Below are 14,996 nucleotides of genomic sequence, written 5' to 3'. Positions count from 1 at the left end.
CTTATTAGTTTTGTGGACTGCTTTGCAGTTCAGTGCAGAAGTCAAGAGTAGGGACCTTGGAAGCAGATGGCCCGCCTTCAAATCCTGCCGACGAGCCTTATAAGCCATGTGACCTTGAGAAAGGTAGTCAACCTTTCCGCGTCCTCAGAAGCAGCAGCTGGTGAGTGTGGGAGAATCCAGTGGGGGAGAGAGGAAGGAAGATGGCCAGGCAAACTTCGCTGACTACAAGCAAATAATACAACTATTATATTCTACAAATATATTTAAAGAAACAACTATTATTATATTATACAAATAACAGATCGCTTATAGCCATAATAATGATACCTATTTTACAGCGTTACTGTGAGGTTTAAGTGAGCTAATCCATGCAAAAACCTAGAGAAGATTCTAGTGTATGTTTAAAAATGTTGACTGTTGGGGTGCCTGGGTGCCTCAGTCGGTTAAGCATCTGCCTTTGGCTCAGGTCATGATCCCAGGAGTCTGGGATCCCCTGCTGAGCAGGGAGCCTGTTTCTCTCTCACCCTCTTCCCCTTCCCCCTGCTTGCGCTCTCTCTCCCTATCTCTCTTTTTCTCAAATAAATAAATAACATCTTTCAAAAAAATGGTGACTGTTGTCATTAATGTGCTTTGATGATCTCATTTCCTAGATGCTTGGAGCGCAGACCTCTCTACGGCCCGAGGGTTTAGTAAACAGTACATCCAGATACTACAGGCTCATGGTCAGTTGAGACCCAGTGAGGCTTACATTGTACTGCTCTCTCTCTGGTTGACCAGGACCCCTCATGGCCTCTTGAGGAGGTCAGGCTCCCTCTTGTCTGGAACCTCTGCTCACGCCATACCCATGCCTTCCACTCCCTACTGCCCTCTCTCTGCAGAGTCTATGTTCTTTCCAGTATATTTTATCCCAGAGATTAGATCTGCATCTGTGATGACCCATTTCTTGTCTCATCGCTTCTCTCCCTTTTCATGTTATTTGCTTTTCTTAACAAAGGAAACTTGCAACTTCAGTTCAAATTTCCTTTAGCAAAATTTTCCCCAAAGATAAAGTCCTTCTCAGGAGGCTTCTTGGAACAGGAATCTGGGAGCTTCCTCTTCCCTTCTGTGCGTGGGCAGAGTTTCCTGTTTGCCTGTAAGGTTGAGCCGGCCTATCCCCCAATGGTTCTGGGAGGAAAGGACCCTCCAGGAGTCCTCCCCCCAACTTTTGTGAGAGGAACCTCACAATGAACTCTGACCAGCCAAGCCCTGGAGAAGCTGTGTCTTCTTCTCCCCCTGCTATCCCCATTTTTGCCTTTTTAGCTTCAATAACCAGATTCAGTACTGGTTCTACCACCAGCCTAGAAATCATAAGCAAAGACATAGCCTCCTTCCTGATTTTTGCCTATCTTCTCAGTATACTCTATCGTAGGCAAAACCTATACTAAGGGCACTCACTGCGAGAGTGGCTTCAAGAAAGCTGGCTTCGAAATGGGCCAAGAGTTCCTTGTTAGGCAGCCAGATAATGGGAGACAGTGTTTGAAGTCGTACCAAGTGTCTGGTCAAAGCAGAGATGGCAAGATAAAAAAACCTGTCTTAGAAACTGGGAATTGGCAGGTCCTAGAATTTTTTCCATGCTAAGCAGCCCATAAAGGAGACTAAGCTGGTCTGCACTGGGGAGGGTGGTGACAGATGCCGGTGGAGCAGGAAACTGGATTCACAGGGCTGTGAAGAGGGCTCTCAACAGAGCCCTCTCCCAAACAGAGAGCCTGGGCCTGAAGTACACCGAGAAGGGAGGCTTGTTCAAAAAGGGCTTATACCAGGCAGGAAAGCATGATAAAGCATGGCGGACAAAAACTGAGTTCAAGTCTCACTCAGCCCCACAATGGATTAGCTGGTGACCTTGGTTAAGTTACTTATCTTCTATGCCTTGGTTTCCTCATTTTGGAAATGGGACTGGTAACAGTACCTGCCTCCTAGGTTGTTGTAAGAATTTAACTGAGATAATGCTAGTGCCTAGCAGAGGACCTGACACCACCGGAGTCCTCAATCAACAAACGTCGACTGGTGGCAGTAGCCGGAATGGTGTCCCCAAGGGTAGTGCCTAGAATGAGCGGTTAGTCTAGAAGAGGGGAGGGCTGTGTTGACAAGGAGAACTTAATACCAAGTTGGATTCAGTAGCAAAGCTATAATTTCCCTCTTTGTGGGTAGCTAGCGTCCTCGAACTCCCTACAGGATGGAAGAGCAGATTTCTACACGAAACCATTGACCAATGGGTGTGATAACCAATCTGGCGCAGCTCCGTGAGACGGGGGTCAAGTTTAGAGTCTAGAGTGAAGAGTTACCTTTAATTCTTGGAAGCATGTAGGTGGAGAAGTAAGAACAATCTATTTTTCAGGATGAGCCCCCCTACAGTGATTTTTTTGCCTGTGGATAAGGAATGTGGAGACGCAAACTAGTGCGGAGGTTAAGGGTACAAGCGTCAAATATTGTTCACAGTCGTTAGTGTCTGTTAGAATCACCTCAGGGCCTTGGTTGGAAGACTACAGCGTCTGAACTTCCACAGTTTCTGTTTTTCGTTTTGTTTTACTTTTAATCTGTCCTCTCATATCTGTGCCTCTGTTTCTGCTCTTGCTATGTATATACCCAGTACCATCTGGGGCTGTTAAAGGTTTTGTGTTAAAGTTATAACTTAAAAAACTGGGGGGCGCCTGGGTGGCTCAGTCAGTTGAGTGTCCTACTCTTGGTTCCAGCTCAGGTTCTGATCTCAGGGTCGTGAGATCGAGCCCCTTGTGGGGCTCTGTGCTCAGCGTGGAGCCTGCTTCAGATTCTCTCTCCCTGTCTCTCCCACTCACCCCCTCTCTCTCTCTCTCTCTCAAAAAAATAAATAAATAAATAAAATCTTTAAAAAAAAACCTGACTTCCTGGGTCTCTTCCTCTCTTTGTACTTTTTGGAGGCAAGTCATTAAATTCATTGAAGTTTTTTTGAATATTAATAATAAATACATTTTTAAAGATTTTATTTATTTATTTGTTTATTTAGAAGAGAGAGAGCATGAGTTGGGGAAGGAACAGAGGGAGAGGGACCAGCAGACTCCCTGCTGAGCACAGGGCTCGATCTCACGACCCTGAGATCACGATCTGAGCTGAATACAAGAGTTGGACACTTAACCAGCTGAGCCACCCAGGTGCCCCAAATTTATTCAAGTTTTGAAATTCTCTGATATCATTTAAACTTTTATGTGATTTTAAGTACCTTGAGAATAGACATGTCATAAAACGCAATTCACTTGTTGGCTGATTATTACAATGACCTGAAACTGATTCAGTCTGAGAGAATAAAAACAGGTCATTAAGGTAAGTGAGTGGGTTCAGTGACTAGTAGATCTCTTGAGTTTATGAGACGGGAGTTTCCTGTCCTAAATATTGTATTCATTACTGAGCGCTGGAGATTGAATCCGGGGTGCAGGGGTGCAGGGGTGCAGGGGTGTCTGGCTCCAGGGGTCTCACGCAAACTGGGTTCAGCCACTCGCCGCTGACAAAATCCAGAGGCAGACAGACGAGTGGTGGTGAAGCAAGAAAATAATAGATTTCAGTGAGGCCGGCACAGGGAAGACAGGGGAGCGACGTGTCAGAGACTATCTCCCACCCCTGTTCTTGGCTCAGTAGGGTCTCCGACGGAGTTCCCAGGGGTGCTGCTGCTCCGCCCACCGTACTCTGAAAACCACAGCTATGGCCTCCGATGGACTTGGTTGTAAATCTCCCCCTTAGCTACTTTTATCACCTTAACCAACTTATACAACCTCTGTGAGCTTCAGTTTTCCCATCTGTAAATAGAATAATAATACTTACCTCTTGGACTTGTTTTGAGTATCAGTTAAAAAAATATATGAAAAGTGCCTAGCACTTAAAAAAAGTAACTATGAATGAGTGGATGGATGTTAGGGACTAACATAGCAGGAGTGGGAGGCTTAAAGAGCTGGAAAATCTGGGACTATAAAGGGCATTAAGAAGCAGGGCGGAGAAGCCGAGCTGTTTCCCCTTTGGCTCCTGTCTGCGCCCGCCATCATCGCAGACTCGGGAAGGCATGGGGGTTCGTGGGAGGCAGAAGGGCCAAAGGCGGCTTTAGAGCCCTCGGCGGAAGAGACGGGGCTTGGCTGTTCTCAGCAGAAAAGATATTTCTGGCTGGTTGCTCAGCTTTGTAACTCAAGGCAAAAGCACATCCAGAAGTATTTTGAAGGCAGAGAGAAACTCTACTGAAGGGCGGACTGTTTCCATCCAAAACTCTCAGGGCCGGACTTGGCCTCTCAGGAGAACACTGTTTGCAGGCCTTGGGCTGGGGCTCGGCAGTCTCTTCTGCTCAGAATGTTCTTCTCCTTTGGCCCCATCTGTGGAACTTGTATTCATCCTTTAAGGTTCTTTGTCTCTGTGAAACTAGTGGCCCTTCACAGGTGGATTTCTTTGTTACCTTGTTAACACATCTCTCTTTCTCACTCTCTCTCTCTCTCAACTGTAAGCACTTCAAGAGCACGAACTTGAACTTGTCTTTATATGCCTTTTGTGCTCTCTAGCAAAGGACTGGCTCCATAAATGTTTGGTAAATTATGGAGGAAGGAAGAAAGAGAGGGAGGAAGGAAGAGAGGAAGGGAAGAAGGAAGGAAAGATTTGCATTTTAAAACGCAAGTTTCTAGAAGGCAGGATTGACATGCTAGTCTTCAGTTGGACCTTCCACACTTAACTCAGCACCCTGAATACATCAGGCATTCAGTCAACACTTTTCAAACGTTCCTGCTTTTAATTAGGACTTGCACGGCTTGAACTTGGGTTTTGAGCGTGCTTAACAGCTTCTAACTCCTTTGAGTTTCCTTCTTGCCCTCTGCGAATGTTTTCTTTCTTTACTCTTTCACCTGCTCAAGGCTTTATTTCATTCCCTCTTCTCCCAAGAAGAAATTAGTATATTGAACACCTAGCTAGGGGCACAATGAATAACTTTCTATTTAAATTTTGCTTTACTCTACATTCTCAGACTTTATCATTACAGCACCGAATGGGTTTAAGAATCTACCTATGAGTGGGGAGCTCTCCTCTCCCCATACTCTCCTAACCCATGAAGGAAGAAGCCCTGCTAACAAATTCACTTTCCTGGGGAACTGCCACAGCTGTGAACCTGTCAGCTAGGGCCGCCATAACACAATACCATACACAGCGTGGCTTACACAACAGACATTGATCTTCTCCCCATTCTGGAGGCTCAAAGTCCTTGATCAAGGTGCCAGTCGCTTCGGTTCCTGGTGCAAACACTCTCCCTGGCTTGCAGATGGCCCGCCTTCTTGTTGTGGCCTTTCCTCTGCCATGTATGGGATGGAGAGAGCGAGCTCTGGTATCTCTTCCTCTTCATATAAGGACACCACGTCTATCAGATTAGGGCCCCACCACTATGCCCTCCTTTAACTTCCCCTCCATACAGTCACACTGGGAGTCGGGGCTTCAATGTGTGAATTTTAGGGGGACACAATTCAGTCCACGGCACCGTGGTTGCTCCGGTCTACAAGAGGAGGAGGAGTTAATTGGATGACTGAGAGCCTGACCCATCCATTGGGCTGAATTTTAGGGGCCAGGCGTGATGTAAAGATGGGAACTCCTGCACCTCTGGCCCTCTTTGTTGAGACTCAGAGGGCTGGCGTTGTGTTTCTGGATCATTCTCTGTGAGTAGAACCGTGAGTAGACTCGGGCTGCCCCAGCCAGACCTACTCTCCCTCTTTTCCTTCTTTTCAGCCTGCTGCTGGGTGAGTAAATCAGGCCAGGGCTGCTCTGCCGATCTGTCTGTCCGCAACTCTGAGAAGGAGAAGAACGCCTCCCTCAACTCTGGTCCAAGCCGTGTTTGCCAATTGCACTTTATGAGAAAGCCCAGTCCTTGGAGCTCTTGAGCTACGTGGTGACTCTATTTTAAATTGCACCCCTCCGTGTCCTGGCCTTTCCCATCTCCTGACTCTGCCCCTTTCTCTTTTCTCCACAGCACTTTTCCATTCTCTAATATTCCTCCAGTTGAGCCGTAAGAAGCTTGTAATACACTTTCAAATGGCTTTCTGAAAAAAGATACTTTAAGTGAAGGGTCACAGCGTCCTTCTATGGAGGAAGGTGGGGACAGATTAACTTAGGGAACTATGCTCTTAGGCACAATTGAGGGAGAGTCTGTTACCTGTCATCTGACACCTAAAACATGGTTTTGGAGCAGAGGCGATATAAACAGGCTCTGTGTCTTTGGCTCATGGAAGCTATGCGGGAAATGGTGGTGGTGGTGGGGACCATTTACTGAATCCTTCAATGTTTGGGCCAGAACGCTAAGTGATTTACGTGCATTTTCTCTTCTAAGTATCCCTGGGATGCAGCTAACACCATTCATTCGATTTTACAGTCAAGGAAACTGAGGTCCAGTGAGGTTAAGTGACTAGCGTGGGGTCCAACTCAGGTCCGACGTGCGTGTTGCTCAGCTTAAGAAAAGCATTTTTTTTTAAAGATTTTATTTATTTATCTGACAGAGAGACAGCCAGCGAGAGAGGGAACACAGCAGGGGGAGTGGGAGAGGAAGAAGCAGGCTCCCAGCAGAGGAGCCTGATGTGGGGCTCGATCCCAGAACGCAGGGATCACGCCCTGAGCCGCAGGCAGACGCTTAACGACTGCGCCACCCAGGCGCCCCAAGAAAAGCATATTCTAACCATTAGAGCTGGCCAGCGACAGAGTGGAAGGCTTACCACGTGGTCTCTTTGCTCCGAGCCTGACCCAGCAGAAGCTGGGTGACCATCTGTTAGGGCTGCTGCAGAAAGGAGATCGATTTAGACAATTTCTGAGTCTCTTTCCAACCGTAAGATCTTATGGAAACTTGACAGGCGGTCCTGTGGGAAAGGAATGAGATTTGTTCTTTGTAGCTCTGTTCAATAGAGTAGAATTTCTCAGGCTTTTCCATCTAGAAATCCCCAACGTCAAAGGCAAGTGAATGGATACTCCTGGGAGGTCTGGGGCAGAGCTGCCAGAAGCAAAATTTTGTGTCAAGTTTGGAAAACAAATTGTTTGAACTTTAGATTATACATGAAAATATGCTTGTTTGTTGTAAGGAGAAGTATTTTAAAGTTTTGAAAACCTTTTTAAAAGAAGAGATGTTCAACGCAAAGCTTAAATTCCGCCCCACTTCCCCAATAAATCTTCATTTCAGTTTGGTTCATCAGGAAAACATGCCATATTTATTTTATGAGTTTACAAATCCCCAACACATCACCAAGTTTCCCAGGGGAAACATTTGTCTTGGTGTGAGAAGTAAAGCAGTAGTGTTAAGACCAATGGGGAAAAGTTACAGAGGCACAAATCAGGTTTTATCTCAATGCAAGCAGGGTCTTTCTAAGGGCTGCAGTGGTCCGGCAGTGGAAGGGACCCTCAAAAAAAGTGGTAAATAAGTAGCCACAGAAAAGTTTCCTAGCAGAGATGAGTCAAGGGTCCGAGGAAGTTAAAAGGGGACTCCACTTTGGAATCCTAGTGCCAGAGCAAGTTCATGGCCATGATGATAGGAATAGGTGAAGAGCGTTCTCTGCACCACTCAGAAAAGGTTTGTAGAGAAGCCATGACTGAGTAACAACCAACATAGTCTTGACTATGTGCCAGGCCCGATTCCCAAAGCTTTAATGTGTCATTTAGTTCTGAGTGACACATATTATCATCAGTCCCATTTTCCAGATAAGGAAATAGAGGTACAGGGAAATTAAGTAAATGGACCCAATGTTTCACAGCTGCTAAGAAGCAGAGCTCAATTTTGAATTCAGGCTGTTAGGAGTTAGGGCCGGAACTGGCTGTATCAGCACCCTCCCTGTCCCCTACCACATGCTGTCACCTCCTTGGTTCCGGGCTCTGACCTAGAAGGGATCTGGTCCCCAGGAAGGTGGCCAGGTGGCGAGCGGTCAGGACATCTGGACTCTCGTCCACACCCTGCCACTAACCAGGTGACCTTGGAAGGGTCACTTACTTTTCCTGTTTTTTCACATGCTAATTCATTATTTCTGAGCCTGCCAAGGAGACCATAGTTTTGTTTTGTTTTGTTTTGTTTTTACATATCTTTTACTAAAACTCAGGAAAATCGTGCCATGTTATGTAGGAGTCCCACTGTGCTACCAGCAGAACTGAACTATAGCAAAACAGAATGAAGCAAACAACTGAAAAAACAAAAAGCAAAAAACCTACTGGGAGGCGCCTCTCTCTCCCTTGGATTTACTTTTCTAGCAGGTGGCATCCTGTCCCAGGGGGCTCTAGACTCTGTAGGGAGCGTGTCTTTCATGAGACCAAGGGTTGTTCTTCATGGCTCCCAGCACCAACAGTATAATAGGATTTACTGAACTCCTCTTACTCACTGTGTATTTGAAGCTTCACAAAAATACGGGGAGATTGTGTCCAGATGGCCGTCTGGTTTCCAGTTTAAATGACCGCATGATGCATTGATGTGGCACAGTGGCTTCAGCTGTGAATCATTTCTGGATTCCCCACTGCTATAGCGAGAGGAGGAGGAATTTTCGGGATCTCCCAGGGAATCTCTGCTCTAATGTGTCCCCCTCCCAAAAAACAACAGAGGCTGGGGGATGGGTGAAATAGGTGACGGGCATTAAGAGTCACCTCTTACGTATCATGATGAGTGCTGAGTAATGATGTATAAATTGCTGAATCACTGTATTGTACACTTGGAACGAATATAACACTATATGTTAGCTATACCGGAATTAAAATAAAAAACTTACTAAAAGAAAAAACACAGCAACAATGGAGCCAGGAAAGGCTCCTGATACAGAGTCACACTGACCACTAAGACCTTTCTCTTATCATAAGCCCAGGATCGGTGAGGCAAGTCCCACATAAGTCTTCCCAGGATGCTGTTTCAATCATGAGAGGATCTCACTGGGAAATTGGGCCACCAGAGGAATTTTACCCCTCATCTCCTTTTCATCTTCAGAAGACTCACCTCCACACGAGAGTCAGATGCACACAGGCTTGCTATTTTCAATCCGGAAAATTTGCCTGAGTGACCCGAGGCACTTGTGTTTGTAGGTGTCAAGAGAAGGCAGCATTGATCTGATGTCCCTGGAAGATCTTCCAAGTGGCCTAGCAAGACTGGGACAGCTCAGAAGAAACCGTCTGCTCACTCATATATTCCACAAGCATACCTTGAGTACCTACTTGGTGGAGATACATAGATCACCATATATAAATATCTGTCTGTCTGTCTGTCTGTCTATCATCTATCTATCTGGTCTAAATACATAGCTTACAGTATGGCTAAGTTTATTCCATAAATAAAACTTGGTAATACAAAGAGACGAGTGTAGTATCAGAGGTGGGGTCAAAGAGCTGTGGAGAGAAGGGAGGCCTGTCTTGAGTAGGACGGCAAGGGGGAAGGGCATTCCAGGGAAAGAGCACGAAGGAAGTAAGGACAAAGAAATAAAGAAACACTGAAGAGCCGCCATCTCTGAGGGCAGGGATGGTTCAGTGTGGCCAGTGCACAGGGTGGGTTTATGGAGTGAGGGAAATATTTGGGGCTGGAAAGACAGATTGGGGCAGCTCATGAACCTGCCCCAGTGAGTTGTCAACCTGGCTTAGAGGTGGGAATGAAGGCAGTGAAGAGGGGAGAGTCTGAGGACAGATGGAGTGAATTGAGGGGCCCAGGGGGGTTAAACGGGAGGAAATGGTTATTGAGAATTTTATAAAGAGATTGTTAATAATACTCTCAGCTAAGTGCATTGAATACATTCTATGGGCCAGGCAATGAGCTAGGTACTCCATTCACATTTAATACTCATAGTCACCTAGGGCAGTGGGTCCTGTAATTATCTTTTATTTTACAGGTAATGAGACTTGGGATATGGAGGTAAAATAAATTGCCCAAAGTCACAGATAGTGAGAGAGCTGAGATTCAAACCCTGCTGTCTTATCCAAGGGAGAAATAACTCAAGACAAGAAATGTAAGGAAAGGAGAAGAAAGCCAATTTACTTGTCTCGAGTTATTTGTCTATTTCTTCCTACAGCACTCGTTTCTAAACATGTTTTATTTGTCCTAGATGACCTTTCTTTCCAAAATCTTTGGTAAAATTTTCTTCTTTGCCTATACCTTTTTCTTATTTCCCTCTCTCTGCAACCAGTCCTACATTTACACAGCTCATTGTGAAACACTCTTTCGAATGCAGTTGTATGAAAAGCTAATGCAAAACAAAAATTAGTCTGTAAAATATATTAACAAGGTGAGCAGCATCTCTTTGTGGGTTTCTCTGCACAGGTGATTTGTTTCTCAGTGCTGGGGTTTGGAGGGGAGATTCACAGTGTCTGTTTTGTTTTTTCACATTTCCTGAGCAGGGGACTGGGACTTTTGGAGCTCATGCATATCCACCCATATCTCAGTATAAACTGAGATGCAAAGTAATTTGAACAGGACAGAAAAGAAGGAAGGAAGGAAAGAAGGAAAGAAGGAAAATAAATAAATAAAGAAAGAAAGAAAGAAAGAAAGAAAGAAAGAAAGAAAGAAAAGAAAGAAAGAAGGAAAAGAATGTTAATGAAATGCCTAGTCGCCACCATGAGCCTAACTTGTGCATCTATGTGACCTATCAGTATAATTAGGCTGTTTAGTGTATGAGTCCGTCTTTCTCCATGAGCAGGGGGAGAAGAGAAGCTTGTGGTTGCATATGCATGGCCAATAAAGGTGTCCTTTCACAGAAGAGATGCTCTGAGAACAGTGTACCCTTGCCTTGCTCCGTCATGAGTTCCAAGTCCTCTAAAGGAGATCTAAGCGTTCATTCATAGACCCTTACTGCAAACTCCAAACTGTTTTTAGGAGTGGAAGAGATGGGCTGAAAAGTTATTTTTGGTCCACACTCTGGCTCCTCTATCCTACTAGCAACTAGGGACTTCCGCTGGTTAGCTGTGTGGAATCCAAGGGCAATCCAAGGTTAGGGGTCCTGGAGGAAGACTCTTTGTTCCTCTCTCGCCATGACAGTGTTCACAAGGGAAGGAAAAGCTCAACATAATGTTTCTGCCTCTCTTTAGAAGCTGTCAGAAAGGACTTCTAGATTGGGCATCTTTACATGTGCAGTGTTCATAAGACCATCACGTAGCAGCCGAACCAACAGAATTGCTATCACCTCTTGAGCTGGGCCGGTCTGCTTGGGTCCGGGTCCTCAAGTTCAGGACAGAGGAGCAGAGAAAAGCACTCTGAAGCTATGGGAGGACTACAGAAACCACTGCCAGGAACTGAGACATGAGGCCTCTCCTTGGCCGCTCATGAAGCAATGCAACAACGCTAGACAGGGAGGACATCTGTTGGATAACCAAGTCTCTCACTAGTGGAGTCCGGGGGCTCTGACTGGAGTGGGTTGGGAGAGTTTGACAGAAAACTTAGAGGCAATGAGTATAGACAGCACTCTCGGGGAATTTTGTTGCAAAAAATGGTGAAGAGAGCAAAGGAGAGGGCAGTAAGTGGCGGCAAAGTCAATGGGAGATTGTTTTTTTAAGATAGGAAATATAATAGCTGCTGGGATGTATGACGCAGAGGTTCATGTATCATTATGGGCATATCTCAAAAGCATAATGCTGAGTGAAAGGCAAGTGCAGAACAGAACACAAAGTGTGACATAATTTTATTTAAAAGGTAAAATATGAAAAAAATCCCCATCATTTCTTTATGAGTATATATGTAGCACATTTTTGACTATTCTAAATAGTTTATTAGATAAGAATTTCATAAATATCCCTTATATTGGTAGTAATGATGGAGCTGGAGAATATTGTGCCTTCTCCAAGCTGCACAGGGAACCACGGCGAGCATGGTGGCACTTGAGACCCTTTCCAAGGCCATGGCTCTTGTGGCCTGCAGATGTGAGTCCTTGAATCTCCCTGTGCTTGTAGACTGGTTTCGTGACCCACTGGGTGTCAGGATTTCTTCTTCTTGTTCTTCTTCCTCTTCCCCATCCCCTTCTGCCTCTTCCTCCTCCTCCACTACTTCTTCTCTTTCTCCTTCTCCTTCTTCTTTTTCTTCAGATTTTATTTTTAAGTAATCTCTACACCCAATGTGGGGCTTGAACTTACAATCCCGAGATCAAGAGTTGTACACTCTACTGACTGAGCCAGCCAGACACCCAAGGATTTCTTCTAATAGCTTAATGGAATAAGTCAATGAAGAGAACCTCAAAGAATTTGTATGTGGAATCTTCTTCAATCAAGTCAGAGTTCAGGGCTCTCAGAGTTTCCAGTGGTACCTAGCTGGCTCCTTAGCAACAGACTGAAGACTTCAAGCAAACTAATTGGTTAACACCATGATGGACGGGATTCCTGTAGGTTGCCCTCAGGGGCATGTGAGTCCAATATATGACATAACCTTGCCTGACCTTGTGTCCCAGTGTGTGCACTTTATGGGGTTGGTAGAGCAGAGAGCTGGCGGTACTGCCCATAGCACCTGGAGAAGAAAACGTATTATATGGGACTGCTTCTTCTTCTTAGCTCTCGAATGTGATTGTAAACGCCCATCTTGCTTACCTGGTGGTTGCGGCCACATGGGAAGCCATAGTGAATATTTTTTCAAAGTCTTCATGGGACTGATACCGTTAGCTTCAGGCCAATGGTTGCCTAAGGAGGGAGGGATCAGGGAGGAACACACAGCATTCCATGTATCTAAATGCTGTGGGTTTTTTTTTTGTTTTTTGTTTTTTTACAAAAAAAGAAATGGAATAAAATACAGCAAAGTGTTAATAATGTTAAAGTAGATGGTGGACACACAGCTATTTATTTTATTATAGTCTACACTTCTCTCTTTACATTGAAATACTTACTAATGTAAAACAAGCAAACACAAAAATGTCATCATCACCATCACCACTACCACCAATAAAGACATCCATTCCCCCTTGGGAAATTTCAAATATAGGTCTATCAGAATATCGGAGTATGGGTTATGGTTTCTTAATGTCTCTTTTTTCCAGCCCCTTGATGCTGTGAAAACAAAAAGTTAATTGAATGCAAATGTGTTGAGTGAAAGAATTATCAATTAGTTAATGTTTTCCCCTTTACTGTCTCACTTCCCACCTTAAGGGAGTGTTCTGGTATATGGATGTGGTCATGAGAAGACGGGATGACGTTCTCTCTTTCTTTTTTTTTTTTTTAAAGATTTTATTCATTTATGTTGAGAGAGAGAGAGGGAAAATTGCGTGCATTGAGCAGAGGGAGGGGCAGAGGGAGAGGAAGAGGGAAACAAGCAGACTCTCTGCTGAGCCGGGAGGCCGACTTGGGGCTCAATACCATGACCTTGTGATCATGACCTGAGCTGAAATCAAGAGTCAGATGCTTAACTGACTGAGCCACTCAGGTGCCCCAGTGAGGTGATTTTCTGATGACAGTTCCCGTCAGTAGAATATCCTGAATATACCTATGCATTTGTTGAGAGCAATGTTGACAGGTTTGCACAAATCATTTTGGAGAGAGTTAAAAACTATGACCAAGGCCTGGATTGAGCCGCATGACCCCACCACTGCAAAACTCAAAGCTCATCCTTGTGGCTTTTGTTTTGTCCCTAGTAAGCACTGAGAAGCAGCCACAACCGCCTTTTTCTTGTTCACAGTCGAGCCTTTGCCTGGAATTCTCTGGACTGTGTGCATGTGCTGGATACTGCAGCGGTTGGAGGATTCTGTAATATTCAGGAGGCCAGATGAGGGGACACAGGAAAAGAGGTCCACCAGAAAAAGCCTTTTAGAGTTCATTAAGATGTGACTTGGAGTACCTGACTTTTTAAAACAAGTCAGAAAACAAGCTAATACACCTCTTTGGGGATAGATCAGGAGGAGGATTTGGCAGGAAGAGAAGAGGCACCTGTTCCTTTTTTTTTTTCTTCATATTTTCTGAAGGTACGATGCAAACCTGGTATATCTAATGGACCGGTGGAAGAAAGTTCTAGAGGATCTCGTTTCATTTCAATCTAAGGAAGTTTTTTTTTTCTTCAAACACTGGAATGTGTATGAGGGCACAAGGCTGCCCCATATGTAAACTCCAAGTTTAAACAGACCAAGCTGAGAAGTTGATGATGTCATGAGTGGTTTCAGGTCGCCCTTGGGCAGAGGTTTTACGAGAAGGTTCAAGGGCGGTGGGCTGATTCTCTGAACAGAGGAGCTCTCTTCCCTGTTCTCACAGCACTGTCTCCTCTCCCTACCATCTCACAGGCACCAGGGTGGGAGGATGGAGGGCACGAATGTCACAATCTCCCCCACCATCATACTGCAGGGACATTGCTTAGGCACATGAGCCAACCACACTGTTCTGAACTTCAGGAGAAGACCCTGGATTCAGCGAAATGTAATTGGATGCTCATCCCTGGACACCGTGGGCAAACTGCCTAACTTCTTTGAGTGACCTGAGATAGCTGAGAAGGAAGAAATAAGTCACAGTGAAGACGATGTTTATACAACACCCCAAATTGACTTTCAGGGCTTGGCTCTATTTCTTTCTGATAGGTACAAGAGTTTAGAGCCGGGCGAATAAATCTGACTGCTCATCCATCATCGCTGATGTGGTTGTTGAAAGCACTGAGATACGGGCCAACTACTCATGACCTGTCTCGTCGGGAGCGCAGCAGCTGGCTGCTAACGGTCAGACGCGCAGTCCTGGCCGGAGTCCACAATGGAAGGTTGGATGGAGTATTTTGCTCGACCATCGCTCAGGATGGAGCCCTTTGGAAGGACACCGGCCAGATGTCCAGGCGCATTCAGCTGGTGGGACAGCAGCTGCTTTGTTATTCTGAGACGAAGCGGCATTCCCGGCCCGTGGAGCCCAGTGGCCAGGCCACAGTCGTTCAGGCGCCGAGTCAGGGCAGAGTCACACGCAGGATGGCGGCACCTGCGGAGTCAGGAGCGGCTCCCCCATAGCTCAAGTCTTCCGCGGTTCTAGCATGAGTTTTAGAAATCCCTCCCCTCCCGCCCTGCTCTTTGTGAACTGGAGCGACACAGACTTGCACCCTA

General features: G+C 45.5%; 1 pseudogene; it reads right to left on the bottom strand.

Annotated features, from left to right (window-relative positions):
- Nucleotides 1-11,734: 11,734 nt before the first annotated feature.
- LOC113258073 (60S ribosomal protein L15-like) lies at nucleotides 11,735-12,519 on the bottom strand (annotated as a pseudogene).
- Nucleotides 12,520-14,996: the final 2,477 nt, after the last annotated feature.

Source organism: Ursus arctos, unplaced genomic scaffold, assembly GCF_023065955.2.
Source record: "Ursus arctos isolate Adak ecotype North America unplaced genomic scaffold, UrsArc2.0 scaffold_26, whole genome shotgun sequence".
NCBI classification, from domain to species: Eukaryota; Metazoa; Chordata; class Mammalia; order Carnivora; family Ursidae; genus Ursus; species Ursus arctos.
This window is presented reverse-complemented; position numbering and strand designations above follow the sequence as displayed.